This window comes from Lissotriton vulgaris, chromosome 1_1 (genome assembly GCF_964263255.1).
Source record: "Lissotriton vulgaris chromosome 1_1, aLisVul1.2, whole genome shotgun sequence".
Taxonomy (NCBI): Eukaryota; Metazoa; Chordata; class Amphibia; order Caudata; family Salamandridae; genus Lissotriton; species Lissotriton vulgaris.
Genome location: NC_141685.1, coordinates 1,192,773,106 through 1,192,793,064, shown reverse-complemented (window position 1 = coordinate 1,192,793,064; position 19,959 = coordinate 1,192,773,106). Strand labels below are relative to the sequence as shown.

Genomic DNA, 19,959 nt, shown 5'->3' with positions numbered 1-19,959 from the left:
AGTGTCAGCACATGTATAGCTTGCCCTGTAAGCGAGCGCCCACTTCCTCATGATACCTGGTGTACACCCCTGGCAGACTCCGCATTGACTCCCAGCCTCAGAGACTGTTTGGACTCCCACAGGTAGGTACACTGCAGGTTTTATTATTTTTACCCTCACTTCTCCCTTTACCAGCTGCAATTTCTCCAATATTCCATCAGCCGCGGGCATTCTCCCAGCTGGGACCACACTATTACTGTAGTCTCTCATGGGTAAGAGTTTCTGTACATCACTTTTACCCACGCCCCGCACAACTGGCCTCCATTTGTTCATTAATCAAGTATTTTCCCTGTCTTCATAGGCCATTCTTTAAGACTTCATTGAGAACTCAAATATAGTTGGCTGCAGGTAATTCGCACATAAGCAACTTCTCAAAATTATAATACATTTTAAATTTTCAACCTAGTCTTCACATGCACCTCATGTTACTTGCCAATATTTATCTTCTCCTTCATAGTTCCAATTTAGGTGATTCTCATTCACTTCGGGCCTTCCGCCAATTATTGGTTTTCCTACTGGACATTGTTTTCCAGGTAATATTTCATGAAATCTTGATCATACCCTACGGAGCCCATCTGCTTGTGCCTTGGACCCATGTATGCCTGGCCCTAGATACATAATGCATCTCTCTCTCATCTGGACAGGTGAGGTCCTTACTACGTACTACTGTCTGGCAACTAATTTATTAGCTTCTTCCTTCCCCCCTCCTTTCCCCTTTTTCTTTTCAGTTCATGGTAGGTTACAATTATGTAACTTCTCTCTCAGGCATGTTATTTCTATGTCCTGATGATGATCCTATGATCTTCTAAGGATCGAAATGGCATCGACTTTAGCACTCAGACCCTATTGTAATGTTGACAATATTGCACACAAGGGCAGTGGTACTTATACATTATGACTACAGTTATTTAGTTACATTTGTCACACACAAAGTCTTTGCAGCCAAAATTGACTATTTTTTTTTTTGTGTTTCCTTCCGGCCCTATTGTTGATATTGAAGCAATTAAATGATTTATGAACTGCCCCATGGACAACATATATCAGTGTCATTGCATTCCTATTGTATTCCTATGTGTACATGTTTTTTGTGAAGGACCATTGTTCCTTTATAAACAAGTCAAACTGAAAGTATAGTTGAGTACAGGCTGTAACATTAACTTCTTTATTCTGGATTTCTTGGATCAGAAGTAGGGAGATGTCTTTTAGTGGCCATATTCCCACAAGTGCACAAGCCGGGGAGCTTGAGAATGAGTAGGTTTCAGAAGGACAGGACCTTTGACGAATGTGTGACTACAAGGACTACCTCCTGCGCTCTCTTGGGAATCGATAGCTCTGAGTTGATGGGGTAATTCCTCATCCGAAACCGGTGGCAAGTATCAGGCTTGTTCCAATATTTTAACACTTAAAAGTGCACTAGGCAAGTAACGGGTAGGCACTCATGTCTCTGGGGGAAGTAACCTCTTTACGACCCACCCTGACGAACGCCCGACTTATTTAGGCCAACTGAGGAGGGCTGAAACATGGTGGTGCTGGTTCTTGGGTCATAGGACCAACGCATCCTGATACCCATTTGTATATATATTTTTAACCTTCCCTCCCACTCCACTATTAAAGAATTCTTTAGTAGTGGGTGAGGAATTTTATTTTTAATGGTATGCCCCCATACACTGTATCTATAAGTGCTCCCTGGAAGATGGTTGAGCCTACCCCGAACTTTAGGAGTTGGGGTGAGACCGATGATGAAGCATGTCACTACTAGAGTGAGTGAGGGCTATTAAAAGAAAAGGGTCTCTTTCCCTTCCCACCTGTTACAACGGGTTGACTGTATACTAAATCCTCTATAAATTTTATCTGAGAGTATTACCATCACACACGTAAGAACCCCCTCACCCACCCTTTGGGTTTCCTTTGTTTTTTCTATGCTTTTGGAGGACATAACAATAAGTTGTGGAAAGGACATTCTTATTGGTTATGAGTATATGAAATAGGGAGGATGTGTCCTTTCTAGCCTCATGATCGAGGACCTCTCTAACTTTCCTGGTCCCAGGAATTTGTGTGCCACATATTCCCAATTCAGTTCAGTTCAGTTAATTAGTCTTTATTTCTATTGTAAAAATCATACAAGACTTACAGTCATTTAAAAGTTCAAACAGATTAAAAATACAAAATTAAAAGAAGCTCAAATCAAATACATAACTGACATTAATGTAAGGGGACCACAATAAAAGGTGCATGAATTTATATATTAATCATGGGATCAACATGCTCTAATACACTATAAAGTCCATAAGTTTAAAAAGATGTGGTATAAGATATATCAACAAAACACACAAGGTGATGGACGGAATGTTGCACATTGGCAACAGTCCAGCCCGAACCGGAATCAAGAATCCTAGGACCGGTTTCTGCCTACCAGAAACCAGTCCTAGGATGCTTGATTCTGATCCAGGGAAGACATGGCTTGGCAGTTCGGGCTGGACTGTTCCCATGAGGCACAGGGTCAAGACCGATTTGCATATGTCTATGTCTGAACTGGGGTGGCGTGGTGAGCAAAATAATGATGGATTAAACCCAGATCTGTGACTGGGGGTGAATGGTTTGCCAATGTGCAACATTCCGTCCATCACCTTGTGTGTTTTGCTGTTCGCCCTATGTTGGAAGGGTATGCCCAGAAGTGGGTCCCGTGCTCACTACGCCACTGGAGTCAAGCTATCCTGGCTGATGATGGCTGATAGCCAGAAACCAGTCCTAGGATGCTTGATTCTGATCCAGGGAAGACATGGCTTGGCAGTTCAGGCTGGACTGTTCTCATGAGGTACAGGGTCAAGGCTGATTTGCATATGGCCATGTCTGAACTGGGGAGGCGTGGTGAGCAAAATAACGATGGATTAAACCCAGATCTGTGACTGGGGGTGAATGTTTTGCCAATGTGCAACATTCCGTCCATCACCTTGTGTGTTTTGCATAAGATATATCAACCCAGCAATAGTTTGTGGTCAGAACGGTGTTGTAATGCCAGAACACCTATGGCACTGGTTTAGACATACAGCTGCCCCATCTTTAGTGAAATCACTAGACCCTGCATCAAGACTCGACAAGATGGCAGAATCAACCAACCACACATCCCTTAAAGTTGGTAAAAAATACGGTTGAAACAAGTTAGTGTTCCCTTGGTTTGTTAGCCGAATGGCCCAAGCCCAACTCAAAAATGTTGCCATAGCAACAACTATGGATACCTGGGTACATGTCTGCAGGATCCTTAGGGCCCCCATAGCAGATCTTGTACCCAGGCTAGTACAAGAGGGCTTGAGCCATTTTGTCCTGGGTAACCTGTAGGCCGAGCAAACAAATAAGATGTGAGCGATTGATTCAATCTGTGCTAAACACAAAGGGCACATTTCTGTCGTAGGTGAATACATCTGCTAGTAAAAGCTTTAATCGGATGGGAACCTACCCTAAACTGGTGGTATAACTTTCTATCAACCGGTTTTAAAATAAAATCCCAATATGGTTCGAACCCAAGCTCATGTTTGATCATTAGGAAATTCATGGACAAAGCGGGCCTTGTGATAGAGGAAAAACGCTTCATCTTCACCAAGTCCAAATAAACGGCCTTGAACTCATATTTTGACGGAAATGGGTTGACTTCTGGATTCTCCCACAGAATGCTCATTCCCATTTCAGTCAAGGTGTTTTTTATGTACTGAAGCCATTTGATCTTACCTAGGCACCCTACCACCCTGAAACCCAAGAGAGCTTTGGCATACAGGGAGAGCTCAGGAGTAACCCAAAGCCTTCTCCAAAAAGCTATAGGCCTGAATCGAGCCAAATCATCAATACAAAAGCAACCCAGGTCCAAAAATAAAGGCAGCAATGGAGTGGATTGCGGCAAATCCGTTAGTGCCCTTATAAATTTGTTTTGGCCAGTAGCCAGGGGGGTAATATCCTCATGGCCTCAGAGTTCAGTGCCATATAGGATTGCACTAGCGACTTTAGAGTTATATATCTTGAGGGCGTGGGCTATTGACTTGGTGAATGAAAGCCTGTGCTCTGTTATAAGCCTGCCAATGTTGTAGCATCAGTGGGGCATGTGGAATAGTACTGAATGACCCTGTCAATGAACAAATAAAACAGGGTGGGAGCAAGGACACATCCTTGGTGCACACACTTTAAAACAGGAACTCTATCCGTTACTTCACCATGTGTGCCCCAACTAGCCTCTGCTTGATTGGAGTCATGTAGTTTGACTAACATTGCTAGTAACTCCAATGGCATCCCCACATCCATGACTTAAGATCGATAAAAACCGCAGTGTGCCCCTCCTATAATAACTACCCGCCAGTAGATCATCACAAACCTGAGCACCTGATCTATGGTGCTGGTATGGGGGCGAAAACCTGCCTGCAGTGGTGATAAAATCTCAGACTCCTCTATCCACATCTGGATTCGACACAGTACCAACCTGGCAACTATTTTTTTGATGGAATCTATAAGGTTGATAGGTCTATAGTTGCCAGGTAGTGCGCTTTCCCCCTTTTTATATACTGGTATTATAACTGCTCTAGACCAGGAGTCAGGGATGCACACGCCACTAGCGATGGCATTAGCAAGATAAGTTATGTAAACAATCCAGTTGTCCTTATCATCAACAAACAGATCCGCTGGTACACAATCGAGGCCTGGGTCCCTTCCTCTTGGAATTAAGGAGAGGGCTGTCTCGACCTCGGAGTTGTTAAATGATAGTGTCGTTATCGAGGAGGGAATTTGGAAATATACCAAGTTGTAATTGGAGGCAGGGAACTGGGCCTTATAATACGAGGCCCACTGTTCGGGCTGAACATAATTAATAGGTGTATAGGGTGTTCCGCCACTCCCCCACTTGACTAACTGCCAGAATTTTACCATGTCTTTCTCATGGCTGGTTGCACGCAAGTCAAGCCAGCGGTTATCATCCCATTCCTTTTTGGCTTTTAATTGAATTGCTTTATACCTTGCCCTGGCGAGTTTAACCTCTCCCATATCTTTAGATCTAATAGCCCTTGTCAATAATCGATATGCCTCTCTGCAGGTTTTATTGTACCAGGTAGCTGTTATTGTCCCTGTCTTTGCCTTGTTTTGGCTGGTCTTGATAAAATATGTTTTTAGATTTGAAAACAAGTTTCTATGAACCTGAATGAGGTAATATCCTCCTGGGAGTCACAGCTTTGGAGACAAGATATTGAGTGGGCAACCATCAATCATCATCAATATTTTATTGTTTGATTAATAAAAATCTTTACAATATTCGAATGGATAAAAACAGAAAAGATGAAGAGAGAGATTAAGATAAAAATAAAATTACATGTATTCTTAACGATAAAAAGTCAAAATGTTCTGACCCAGAAAGGACCTCTCTGGACATGTGTGGGCAACCATAGCCTTCATCTTGTCCAGGTCCCCATCGTTCCCAATAAGCCTAGACCATCTTACTCTCCTTGTGTCATTTGAGAGCAGCACTTCTGGTGATATATCCTCAGCGACCTTTTTGGAGATATTTAATAAACTCGGGGCCTTAATTGTCAAAATTAGCGGGTCGTGATCGCTTTCTGTGCTTCCTGTACCAGCATGTCGTAGATGGCAGACCAAAATTCTACATTGAGGAGAATAAAGTCAATGCGACTACTCCTTATACCATTTTTAAAGGTGTGCGTACCATTCCGGTCCGATTGAGACCTCCCATTTGCCGCTCACACTCCCCTTTCAAGGCACAGCCCCTTAAGTTGCAAGGCAGCTTCTGTCCATTTTTTAATTGGGCTCAGATCTAGGGACGGGATGTTCCACTGTGAATCCTCATCAATACTTAGATTACCATCTTCTAAATCAAGCGGTTCAAAGGTGCAGTTGAAATCTCCCTTAATTATCAGGTTGCACCCACCCCTCTGGCTGTTCAGGAAACTGTCAAGGAGAACAACTGTCTAGGAACACCTCCCACCCGGCTGCCCTCTTACATAAATATTAATTATCAAAGTGTCTTGTGCTTGAGCTGTCCAGAGCCGTAAGGCCATAATATCCGGACTGTCGATAGGAACCACCTCAACCCTGTAACCCATTTGCTGTCTCACCCAGCAAGTGAGCCACCAATGGGTCTACCTTTCTGTCCCCCTTGGGCAGGTTTAGAGAAATTTTAAAACCTGGGGTAATGTACCTGATCAATAGACCAAGTCTCCTGGAATACCCAGAGGTCATACTGTTCACTAAAAGCTGCCCAATCGCTTGATGTGGTTTTGGGCAGAATGGGCTTGTGGGGGATGGATAGGGAGGAGGTGCGTTCACAGTCGCCTGCGCATCCAAATCATAGGAGCACTCTAGTGGAATGGATCGTACTGGGAGAACATTAGCCATGTATTTCAGCCTCTCCACCATGCTCAGTTCCACCTAAGTTGTATAGACACCCCTAAGATAGCCAGGGTTATTACCTATTGCATCCTGCTCTATTGGGATATCCCGGGTTTTAAAAGAATCAGGTGGGTCACAAATTGGGGGACCGTTACCATAGCCCACGTGGCCCCTAAATAGGCCTGTCCCTGGCTAAACGGAACAATCAAGTGGTTCAAGTCAATCAATGTCTTCTAATGAAGAAAAAACATTGAAACAGTTGTTAAGGGGGACAGAATAGTTATATTGGCCAAGTGATTGGCATGTCCCTCTCCATTCGGGACATCTAGTGATATCTGTGGGTCGATAGAAGTACCCCAAGGGGAGAACAGAAAAATCATCCCTGGCGACAAGGTCCACTGCCCTCTCCAGAATGTGCTGGACCAAACCAGGAGACGTAAAACTTAGGACCACACAGTCACCCCTGAGGGACTTTTGGGACTTCCCTACCCATGGTACTCTGCGAACCATTTTAAATTCAGTGAACAGTTGGTTTTTGATCCCTGTCCTTGAGCTCAGCAGATGTAAGGATTAGTTACTTACCTGTAATTCTAGTTCTCTTCCAGGGGTATCCTCATCAAAGCCATAAGCACATGAATATTCCCGCCCATGTGCGGGACCCCGGAAAACATATATCAAATATATGTAGCTCTACATATATGTAAATGTACATATATAAACACATACAATGCAGTCCTCTCTGGAAAAGCTGAACAATGCTGTAATAGAAGTCTTTGCACATAAAACATTCCAATAAAGCAGGGAGAAAGAAAACCTTTGAAAACTGCATTTTTTTTTTGTCCTCATCTTCGCCCTTGGTAACCAACTAGTAGCGAGTGGAAATGACCTTACTGTCTCAGATAAACTGAGGAGCTCAGAGAAAAGCCGCCCTAATTGCCCCACAGTAGGTAATGTCATAATCCAACAAAGCTACTTTGGAACGACCATCTGGGACACATACTGCGTTCATATACCCAATCGTATATTGCCTTCAATATATTGAGTATAGTCAAGTGGAAAAGAGGGTTTCCAAGCAGCGTAATCATTGGACCTTGGGGAAAGAAAAAACAAACAAAAAAAAACCCTAAGATCAAACCAAATCCGTTACCAATTTAGTAGACTCCAGAAGTTTCTCTTACTTTGGTTTCCTGATCTTAAGAGGTTCATCTTTGATGTTTGTAGTACTGACCTTCGCCAGTCAAGCAAGGTTGGAGATAAAGGGTCTTTCCATTTCTTACATATCTCCCTCCTTGCCAACAAGATACAAAAGAAAAGTAATTTTTTTGCTGGATCATGAATCTCTGGAGAGATACCAAAAATAACTAGAGCAGGACATAAAGTTAGTTGGAGTCCCAAGGCGGTGGATATTAAAATAGAGACAGAGTTCCAAAATGGTGTTAGAAGTGGGCAATCCAAGAACATATGTAGATTTATTTATTTTATTTATTTATTTATTGACATTTGTAGAGCGCGGCGAATACCCGTGGGCGTCTCGGCGCTAATTAAGGGATGGATCAGCAACTGGGGTAAAGAAGATATACATGGCTATTGGTCAAATAACCAGGTCTTTAGCTGTTTGCGGAATGTGAACAGGGAGGGACTTGCTCGGATATGTGCAGGAAGGGTGTTCCAGAGTCTAGGGGCGGCAATCAGGAAACGCCTGTCGCCCCAGGTGACTGTTCTAGTGTGAGGCACAGCCAAGAAGTTCTGAATAGAGGAACGAAGAGATCGGGTTGGGACATGATGGAGAAGATTCTGTTTGAGAAAGTGGGGACCTTGATTATTGAGTGACTTGTAAACAATACACAGCGATTTGAATTTGATACGGCTGCGTATCGGGAGCCAATGGAGATCCCTAATGATGTTTGTAACTGGTGCGAACTTGGGGATCCCAGCCAGCATTCGTGCGGCTGCATTTTGGATTGACTGCATCTTATTTGTCACTCGGACTTGGGCATTTAAGAATAGAGCGTTACAATAGTCCAAGGAGGACAGGACTAGTGAGCTGACCAGTGTTTTCCCGGCCGTGTTCGGTAGGAAAGGTAGTATTTTCCTAATCATTCTCAATTTCATATGAGCTGAAGCCGCAGTTTTATTCGCATGTGCCATAAAATTGAGGCCAGCATCGAAGATGACGCCTAGATTTCTCACTTTGCTAGCTGGACTCGGCGGGGGACCGAAAGATGGTGGCCACCAGACAGGTGACCAGCCCGGGGAGAGGTGACCGAAGATGACCACTTCAGTTTTTTCTGAATTGAGTTTCAGACAATTCGTGGCCATCCAGTCACCTATTGCCATCATTCCTCTCGTGAATCGATTGGCCACTTCCTCCCCGTCCCCTTTGATAGCCAGTACCAGTTGGGTGTCATCGGCGTAGGAGGTCAGGCTCATCCCAAATGCTTTGATGACATTTGCAAGGTCCGACACGTAGATATTAAATAGTGTCGGACTCAGGGATGAGCCTTGAGGGACCCCACACGGCAGAGACACCTTCGATGATTGGTAGGGTCCTAGAGATACTGCTTGTGATCTATTGGCCAGAAACGATACAAGCAGGTCCAGAGCAGTTTTCTGGACCCCCAGTCGCTCGACGCGGTCGACTAAGATCTTGTGGTCGACCGTGTCGAAGGCCGCCGAAAGATCCAGCAGTACCAGGAGTGCTGTCCCCCCCTGGTCTCGTATGGCTCTGATGTCATCCGCAGCCTTTAGAAGGGCAGTTTCCGTGCCATGATATTTGCGGATTCCGAACTGGGTGTTGTCGAGCAACTGGTGCTGCTCCACAAATTCCGACAGTTGCTGATTCATGGCTTTTTCTATTACCTTAGCCAGGAAAGGAAGACTGGCTATCGGACGATAGTTTTTCAGGTCATCTTTATTCAAATTAGCTTTCTTTAAGAGGGGTTTGACCAACGTATGTTTCAGAGAAGCCGGGAAAATTCCGGAGCTAAACATAGTGTTGCAAACATGAGTTATAACCGGTATCAACGTGTCCATAACTGGCTTAAGAACTTTGAGCGGACACGGGTCTAATGCAGAACCTGATTTGATTCTTGAAATAATACTCCTTGTCTGATCCATAGTGAGCTCGACAAAGCGGGTCAGTGTGTTATCCCGTGAGGTGGAGAACAAGGATAGTGGTGTAGAGTCCGTGTTTAGAGAAAAAGCCTGATAGATGTCGTTAACTTTTTTGAAGAAAAAATCAGATAAGGCGTCGCAAAGATGTTGTGAGGGAGGTGGTGTGAGGTCGTGCGTGCCACCCGACAAGCGTTTAGTGATGTCGAATAACTCTTTGCACGAGTTTTTGGCAGTCTCAATTTGTGCGGCATAATAGGCTCTTTTCGCCTCTGCGATCATCTGTTTGTACCGGGCAAGTGAGTCTTTATATAATGATTTACTTTCTGGGTCATAGCGCTTCCGCCAAAGTCTTTCTCTTTGTTTATTTAATTGTTTATGTTTTTTGAGTTCATCCGAGAACCAGGGAGCACTGGGGGAGGCTCGATTCTGGGAGATAGATTTTACGGGCGCTAGCTCAAGTGTGGCCTGATTGATCCAGGTATTGAACTGATTTATGGCAACGGTGGGGTCATCTGACAGCAATGGCGATGTTCTAGCCAGGAATGTGTTCAATGTCCCCACCTTTATGTCCTTCCATGCTCTCACCTGTTTGGGGCTATTGTTAACAGCCCTCCTCTTAGAGGCATCGGGGATAGCTAAATGACTTAAAATGGCGTGGAGATCGGTCCATGCCAGGGAGAGGACATCTGCAATATGTAGCGACTCAATATTAGTAAAAATGCCATCAAGAGTGTGACCAGCGTCATGGGTAGGGGCAGAAATACGTTGATACAGACCTAGTGTTTCCATGTCCGCTAAGAGGCATGCAGTGTCAGTGTCACTACTTGATTCAAGGTGGAAATTAAAATCGCCTAACACTGCAAAGTGATCTTCAAGGGCTATGGATTCCAATATAGACCCTACGCTGAATAAAAATGGGGCACGTGCTCCAGGTGGGCGGTATACCAGTACGCCTTTAAAATTGAAGAGGGGTGTGAGCTTAATACTAAATAGTAGGGCTTCGCAACATGTGGATGGTATCGGTGTGGTCCTGATTGGGAGGTAGTCCCTGACAATAATTGCTACCCCACCTCCCCGCTGGCCTACTCTGTCCTGTCTATGTATGGTGAACCCACTAGGGACTGCTATAACCAAGTCGGGGTCCGAGGCACCATCCGTCCAGGTTTCCGTGATAAACAGGACGTCCAAGTGGGCATCTGTTATTAGGTCAGCAATTTCTTGCCTATGTTTGCACATGGAACGGGCATTGATAAGTGCTAAGTGAAAAGTGGTGGTAGGAGGGGGCGGAGTAGTCAGGGCCTTAATTTTGGAGTTGACAATGTGTGTCCGAAATGAGCAGTGTGAACAAGATAATTGGCAGGATACATCGGTGATTGAAAGTGGGTCATAAGTAACACAGCAATCACTGCTTGGTGACCGAAGTAAAGAGAGGGATGAGGACGAGTAGACCAATCTGGTCGCTGAACCAGGGGTTTTGGCACTCAGCACGGGCCCAGCGCGGACGGGCGCAGACGGGCTGGACTTTGGCTCGACTTCGGCGCGCTTTCGGCGCGCCCGCTGCACCAGCCCGCTGCGCCGTCTGTAGGGAATACACATTTATAGGTAGTGAGGAGGGTAGGAGGCAGCCAGCGACTAGAGCGCTGACCTGCCTACCTCAAGATGGCGGCCGTCAATCGCCCCAGCACCTAGATCGGCTGGCGAGCGAAGACGGCGATAGCAAGCGATTGCAAGCAAGGGGAAGGTGAGGGATGACAATCCAGCCTCTGGAGACCGGATGGCAGGATCAGAGTAGCTGAGGCTTCCCACTAAGCTTGCCCGGGTGTTTCCTACCCCTCCAGCAGCGTGTAGCTTTACCAGCGTCCTCCTATCCGCATAAGCGTGTGTTCAATGTTAAAGGATGGCAGGGATCTGAGGCCTCTGCCAAGCCACATTTAGGGCATAGAACCCGTGCATCGCCTTTAAACTTTGACAGACGTTGAGGCGAATAGTAGGCCCTATGCAAAGTAAACAAGTGGCTTCGGCGTAACCAAGATGGTTTTACTATGTTCCACATAATTTTAAAAGATTCGTACCACATATTCTCCAAGCTAATATCAATCATATGTGTATACCACAGCTGATCTGGTAATAGGAACTCACCCTCTGTTTCATCTAGTAACAGGTTATACCAGAATGAGACTTCTTTCTTGAATGGGGGTCTATCTGTTAATAGTGACACCAATGTGCTGTCCCCTCCTAACTGAAATCTACCTTTAACAGAGGACCATGCATTCGCCCAACTCTGCATTTGAAGGTATTTAAACCTGGAGAGCCTAGACCCCACTTTTAATCTTAATACCTCCCACGGCAGTAGGCTGCCCTCAACAAAGATGTCCCCCCAGAACAACATGCCTGACTCACGTAGCGGTGTTGCAAGACTATCCAGAAGCCAACTCGGGGAGCCAGGGGAGTTCCATAGCGGGGCCTTACCACAGTAGTAGTCAATTCTAATGGTACTTCTAACTTTAGCCCATTTTCTACATGATTCTCTAAGCACCTTTAATTTTATTTTCTTAAAAAACTTAGATTCCCCAAATTTAAACAAAAAATCATGATCAGCCACTTTTTCTCCTCTAAATAATGCGGCAAACATGTGTTCACAAGCCAAGTTTATCGAGGATTTTAGCAGCATCCTAATATGGGAACATTTGAAAGGCCCACCCATAGAGTTGTAAGTCCGGAGCTGCCAAACCTCCCTTCTCTCTATGTCTCCTGATCTTCTTCCAAGCAATTCTTGGGTTTCGGTTATTGCAAATAAAAGAGCGTATATCACTTTGGAGCTTAGCTATCATTGTAGGGTTAAAAAAAAGAGGGATGGTATTAAATAAAAATGTAATTTTAGGTAAGATCATCATTTTGACTAAATTAGATCTGCCCAATAGAGATAGCGGGAGTGTAGACCATGATTTCATTTGTCTGCGACATTCTTTAGGAATAAACGAGAAATTTGCTGAAACTATCTCGTCTATGTTTTTGTATATATTTAAACCTAAATATCGAAGGACTGAACTCATCTGGGCTCCTGACACAGGCTCAGGGTCATTCCAGACCATGATATCTGTCTTGGTTTCGTTAACCTCATAGCCTGATACTTCTCCAAACTCTTTAGCCAATGTAATTACTGCTGGAAATGCCGTTCGTAACTCTGATGTATAAATGAGAAGATCGTCCGCATATAAGGCGACCTTCCTCTCCCAACCCTCAAACACAAAAGACTTTATGTTACTATTGTCTCGGATCTTTTGAGCAAAGGGCTCTATATAAAGATCGAATAGGAGTGGGGAGAGGGGGCATCCTTGGCGAGTACCCCTAGTAATGTTAAATGGGTCCGATAATTCGCTGTTGACAAGTATAGATGCTGATGGGTTCTTATACAAGAGTTTAATTGTATTTCTAAATTTGTTGCCAAAGTTGAATTTTTCCAGGACCTCCGATAGATAAACCCAATTAACTCTATCGAAGGCCTTGGTGGCATCCAAGGTCATTACGGCTAGAGGAAGTGATGTCACCGTCGCCATATCGATGGCACCTATTAGGTCATAGGTCAATTCATACAACTGACGCCCCCTTACAAATCCCTTTTGGTCTGTATGCAAGATGTTTGTTGCAAATGCCCCCAACCTATCTGCTAATACAGAAGTGAAGATTTTGTAGTCTGTATTTAGAATGGAAATTGGGCTATAAGACCCACAGTTTAATGCTGATTTTCCAGGTTTTAAGATCAATGTAATTGATGCATTATCCCATGATTTTGGAGGGGGCATCCCTTCAAGGAAGATCTTATTAAACAGCTCAGTCAAAAAGGGAATGATGGTTGGAGTCAAGGCTTTATGGATTTCAGATGGCAATCCATCCGGGCCTGATGCCCTGCCTTTTTTACTATTGGCTAAAGCTATCTTGACTTCCTCTTGGGAAATCGGATCATCCAGTTTATTACTTTGTTCTGATGTCAAAGCAGGGAGAGAAACTCCCGCCAGCCAATCTTCAACCTGTGTTGGCTCTATATAATTATCCTCACAATAGATAGTACTGAAGAAGTCACGAAACGTTCTCCTAATATCTACATCTGTAGAAAGTGTACTACCATCAACCATAATAGAGTTAATATTATTACGCACTAAATCTGTCTTCGCTTTCCATGGCAGCAATTTACTGGCACCTTCACCATACTCAAAGTGTGCCAGTTTACTGGCTTCCCATCTCTCTTGAACCCTAGCATTTAAAATAGAGCTTAACTCTCCCTTCAAAATGGTCGCTTTGTTTTGCTTCTCCTGAACCATTGGAGCGCTAGCATCAGGGTATCTAGATATATCTACTTGAAGATTGGCTAACTCTGATTCCAATGAGGTCACTGCTTCTCTATAAATGTTATTCTTGTATGATACTTTGTTCTTTATCTGGCCCCTTAAGAACGCCTTAAGTGTGTCCCATATGACACCTAGAGAGGCAGATCCTATATTTTCATCCAAAAAAAACTGGACCTCTACCTTAAGGGCATCAATAATATCAATTGACGACAATAATGATCGATCGAAAGACCAGTTGTTTGATTGTTTTTTTGGAAACCCTTCCAAGTCTAAAAGAATAGCCTTGTGATCTGAAAAGTGAAATGGTAGATGGGATACTGATTTAACCAGATGAACTAAAGACTGACTGATCAGAATGAAATCAATTCGAGATTGATGATGAAACCTATAATTTCGAAAAGTAACACCCCTTTGTTGTCCATGCGTTGTTCTCCAGATATCGTTATATCCTAGCTGCTTCATATTATCTTGCAGATAAGACCTAGTTTTAGATAAAACTTTGGCTCTATTAGATGGTGATTTATCCACTAAAGGATCTAGGAATATATTAAAATTGCCCGCTAGGATAACTGGATCAGGAAACGCATATAGATGTGAAATGAGGACCTTCAATGCTGATGGATCATCCTGATTAGGACCATAGTACCCTGCTATCGTTATTGGGGCACCATATATTATGGCTGACACTATTGCCCATCGTCCTCCTGGGTCTACAATATTCAAAAGCAGCCTCGCTTTTATAGATTTTCTAAATAAAACTGCCACGCCTCTAGTATGGGTTGCTTGTGAAGTCGTTATACAAGCGTCAATCCATCTGTTTCTCTTAACCAATATCTGTATTTCAGGATCGGTCAAATGTGTCTCCTGGAGTACTATTATTTGTGCACTTGAATCTCAAAGATATTGCATGATATTGTTCTTCCTAGGGCTAGTCCGCAAACCATTAGTATTCCAGGAGAGAATAGATAGTCTACTCATTGATATAATGTTTCCAATTCTTCATGCTTTCCGCCCCCACAGAGCAACAAAAAAAAAGCTCTGTAATCCATAAGCCCATACAAGAAACATTCTAACTGAGACATACCTTAACACTTACCAAATCGCACAAAAAGCTAACCTACCACGAAAAAGAGGACTCTTTTTTTGTTTTCCCCTCTGCAGCCCGACCCCCCATCCCCCTCCCCCCCACCAAGTGTCCCTGTCTGACCCACCTCCCCCCCTGGAAAACCCTTGTTTTATCTATCTGGAAAACCAGAATATAGCACTCTGTTGTGAACTCCCCTCCTATTTTATGGTCGGAAAATAAGGCAAGGCAGCATAAAATATGAGTGAGAAAAATTAAAACTAAACCACTTGCCCCTTACCTAAACCCTATTATATCAAAGAGTATGTGTGACACACTACTCTTATTATACATATACATATATATACATATATAAACACATACAATGCAGCCCTCCCTGGAAAAGCTAAACAATGCTGCAATAGAAGTCTTTGCACATAAAACATTCCAATAAAGCAGGGAGAAAGAAAACCTTTGAAAACTGCTTTATTATACAGTAGAAAAGGTAATCCTGCAAGGAAAGTGAACGCATTGTCAACACATAGGCTACATTGTAGGAGAAACCATAGAGTAGAAAGCTGAAAAGCTAACTCACATAAACAGTAACAGAAAACTGGCACCGTTCCTTTATGGCAGCCATGACCCCTAGCTCCCATCATGCCTCAGAGGTGACAGTTAGGTCAGTTGTTCTTTGCGGATAACCACAGACCATTTTAAAAAACAAATATATATATTTCACATGACTACTTGCCCGGGGAGGCGGGTGGGTTGCTTATGACTTTGATGAGGATACCCCTGGAAGAGAACTAGGAATACAGGTAAGTAACTAATCCTTCTCTTCCAGGGGATCCTCAATAGTCATAAGCACATGACTAGAATAGCAAGCCCATCCCCTCATCCTGCGGGCAAGTAGACAGAGAACTCTCCAGACATGAGAAAACCGCCATTAGGCGAACACAGACTCTGCAATTATCAACACTGGAACAGATTCCGCAAGGAAGCCTGGCCCACTTGGGTATCTGCTCTGAAGTCTGAATCTAGGCAGTAATGCCTGGTAAATGTGTGAACCGATTTCCAAGTTGCTGCTTTGCAAATCTCGGCCATCGGTACATTATGCAAGAAAGCTACTGTTGCTGCTTTGCCCCTAGTTGAGTTAGCCTTTGGGGAAGTGAGCAAAAGTTTATTGCCAACTGGTAAGATAAATTTATACAAGAGACTATCCATCTTGAGAAGGTTCATTTAGAAGCACCTAAACCTTTTCTAACAGAACCATAGTTCACAAACAATTGATCAGACTTTCTCATAGATTTAGTGGCTTCCAAGTAAAACTTGAGAACCCTCTTGTGGTCCAGCAAATGCAGAGCCCTTTCCGCTGGTGTAGTAGGATTTGGAAAGAAAGAGGGCAAAGAAATCGTCTGATTTACATGGAACTCCGACACAACCTTTGGGAGAAAGGAAGGGTGGGTTCGCTTCACCACTCTATTATGGTGGAAGACTGTATAGGGCTCTTTAGAAGAGAACGCCTGAATTTCACTAACTCTACGTGCAGAAGTGATTGCCACCAAAAATACCACTTTCCACGAAAGTTGATGCAGAGATGCTTTATGAATGGGCTGAAAGGGACAGCCCACGAACTTGGACAATACCAGGTTCAACTCCCAAGGAGGAGAAGGTCTCACAGTAGGGTAAACTTTCTTTAGCACCTGTAGGAAGTCCTTAACCACCTGAAGTTGAAAAAAGTAAGGTTGGGGGCGTGGCTTAGCGGGCGTTGATGGCGGACGTGGTTTTGTAGAGCTCCCGCCGGCCCTACGACTATCCGACAGATTATCCTGGCCCCCGGACCCGGAAAGTGCACTGCCTGTGGGACAATTGTGGCGGACAGTGCTGGGGGCCATCCGACGCTGAGAGCGACGCTCCGGGACCTCCCGGGGCAGCGGAATCGGCCGAAGCAGCGAGCGGCCTAGTCCCTATCGGAGAAGTCGGGACCTCGATTTTGGTGCACCCGGCCCGGAGGTCTCGCCCGGAGGCCGGCAGCGCCATCCCTCTGTCCAGGACTGTCACTGCCTGGTGTCAGTGACACATTGAGGGGTCCCCTGTCACACAAGACAGCAGCAGCGGTAGGGACCGGTGCCCGGAGACATCCGAGGAGGAGCTGAGGCCTGCCTGACATTGGCGAAGCCGGGGCCTCGAGTTTGGTGGTCCCTGCCTGGTGCCACCGGCACCAGTCATCGAGACGGGAGCGCAGGAGCGGCGAGGCCCTAGGGGCAGTGGGGTCGGTCGTGCACCTTGGCCGGTCTGCTGGAATCCCCATTGCTGTGCTCGCCAGGGCAGGGGCTTATAGACCTGTGGGACGAACCGGGGGGGCTTGTGTCTATGCCGGGACAGGTGTGCCTGCGGACCCGGTGTGGACCTGGACCCGACCCTGCAGAGGAGGTCTACAAACCATGAGTGTCTCCCCCCCCTGGTGACCCCCCCCTCCCATCGCACTGCAGGGATTGCTGAGGGGCCGAAAGGACCAGTGGGACTGTCCTGGACTTGATTTGGGGCCCGGGGCGGGCTGTCGTGCCGGGCGGCGGCCTAGGATACCCCCGGACTGTCGTGGGGGATTACGGGGTGCACCAGTGCAGGCTGTGACGGAGAACTCTTAAGGAGGGGTGCCTCTGGCGGCTCTCGCGTACATTGGGCTTAACCTGCAGGGGTCTGCGGTGACTCGCAGTGGGGCCTCGTCCCCCCACCTGGAATAGACGGCGGCGGTGTGCAGGCGGAGTGTGTCGCCTGTAGGGGTGCCTGGACAGAGAACCACCCTTGGCAGCTGTAGGAGGTGTGGACTGCCCCGCCGAAAGGATCCGCTACCGCCTCAAGGGCAGTGTTACCGGAGCAGGACTTGGCTATGACCAGAGGGGGGGGTGGGCCCGCTAAGCAGGGGCCCATCGACAAATTCACCAAACCACATGGCGGCCCCGGAGCACAGGGCGGTCAGGGGTCGGGCCGGATAACGCGACGCTAATGGCGGCGATAACCCAATCCAGGGACATGCTGGACGCCAAAATTGGGGCCGTTGGGGCGGATGTGACCCTCCTGAGACAGGACCTACGCAACGCAGTGGCGCGAATTACAGAGGCCGAGTCCAGGATCTCAGTGGTGGAAGATGATGTCGGGACCCTGATGAAGAAAATGGCGGCGATGGAGAATATTCAGAAGGGTCTGGCACTTCGGGTGGAGGATGCCGAGGGACGGGCGCGCAGGAACAACCTTCGCTTTGTCGGTTTTCCGGAGAGCTGTGAGAAGGGCAGCATGGAACGCTTCCTTTCCCAATGGCTGGAGAGCTGGCTCCCCCCGGATACCCTGTCCCGCTGCTTTGTGATAGAACGCGCGCACCGGGCCCTGACGCAGAAGCCGCCGGCGGGTGAACGGCCCAGGCCAGTGATCGCCAGACTCCTGAACTTCCATGACAGAGACACTATATTGCGGGAGGCGAGGGCCAAGGATTCTCTTTCATTTGAAAATCACAAGATCATGATCTTCCCCGACTACACTAAGATGGTGCAACAGCAGAGGCACTCCTTCCTGGCCGTCAAGGCGAAGCTTTGCGGCCTGAAGATTCAGTATTCTTTGCTCTATCCAGCCCGCCTGAGAGTAGTCTTTCACTCCCGGACTCACTTTTTCGATACACCAGAGGACGTATTCAAGTGGACGGATGAGACGGTGAGAGTCAGGCCCCATGCCCAACCGGGCCTTGATCCGGGACATACGAGTGATTCATCGCAAACCTAGAGTGACCAGAACGTCCGAAGCAAAAGGAAAAGAAAATCCAGATCCCGGATGCGCAATGTCTCTGGCACTGAACCTCGGATTACAGCGCCCACCGATTCGGACCACTCGGGAGGCGGTGGCTGAGGGGCGATGGGTGGTCCAGTCCACCTACGGATACCAGCTGCCCCAGCTGTGGAGAGTGGTCTGCTCTACGGACAACTGCACGCTGAGTAAAACTGACACATCTGGTTGGGTCTCCCAACAATTGCTGGGACTATATGAAGGGTTCGGGGAGCTCTGATATAGGGGCTACCTGCCTCCTGTATAGTTGGTAGGTGTTAGGGGGAAGGGGGGAGTTCTCAGATAAGTGGGTGTTTGGGATCCATTGATATGGTAGGCTTTGTGCGCTCTGTTTTGGGCCCGAGGTCGCCCATGCCGCGACAGGTACTTCAGTGTTCTATGAGGTATTGGGGGGGGGGGGGGGGTAGGCTGTTGGGGGGTTTGTTTGGGGGTCAGGTTGGGACGGGGGTTGGAAATGGCGGGGGGCTGGAGTGACTGAGTGGGAGGAGTGGTGGGGGTGGGGGAGGAGGGTGGTAGGCGGGGTAGATGGGTTTGAAACAGTGTCTGCACTATTTTGGCGATTGTATTTGATGTGTGTGTGGCTCCGAGAGCCCAGGCTTCTGCATTTTCTCCCCATTGACAATGGTTGATGCCCAGAGGTCAGGCCTCCCACAGGCGATGTTACGGGTGGTGAGTTGGAATGTCCGGGGGATGCTTGATAAAATAAAGCGAGGGGCGGTGCTACGGCTGGGGAAAAGAGAAGGGGCGGACGTTCTTCTCCTACAGGAGACGCACCTCCAGGGTACTAAGACCCTCAGCTTGCAGAGATATGGCTATCAGCAGGTTTTCCATGCGGGCTTTGTGAGGGGGTCCCGGGGGGTGGCGGTCCTGATACACCGTAGGCTCTCTTATGTACATGAGACGCAGTGGATCGATGCCCATGGGAGGTATGTGTTCGTTAAAGGTATGGTTGGAGATGAGCCGATGGTCTTTGGTAGTGTGTATGCTCCGCCCCCGCTGCAGGATGCGCTTATTGAAAAGCTGTTTGAGGTGTGGGCCGATGTCCCGGATGTGCTGGCGATCGTGGGTGGAGACTGGAACGATGTGATGGATGGTCGGTTGGATCGCTTTAGGCCCGGCAGGGAACGCCAGGCTGCCACGCCGACGAAGCTCCATGGCCTGGCGCAGGGCATGGGTTGGATTGATTCC

General features: G+C 46.6%; 1 protein-coding gene across 1 annotated transcript in view; it reads right to left on the bottom strand.

The window, feature by feature from the left end:
- LOC147748891 (myomegalin-like) overlaps nucleotides 1–19,959 on the bottom strand; it is a 1,575,921-nt gene that overhangs the window by 1,172,503 nt on the left and 383,459 nt on the right. The window lies entirely within an intron of this gene.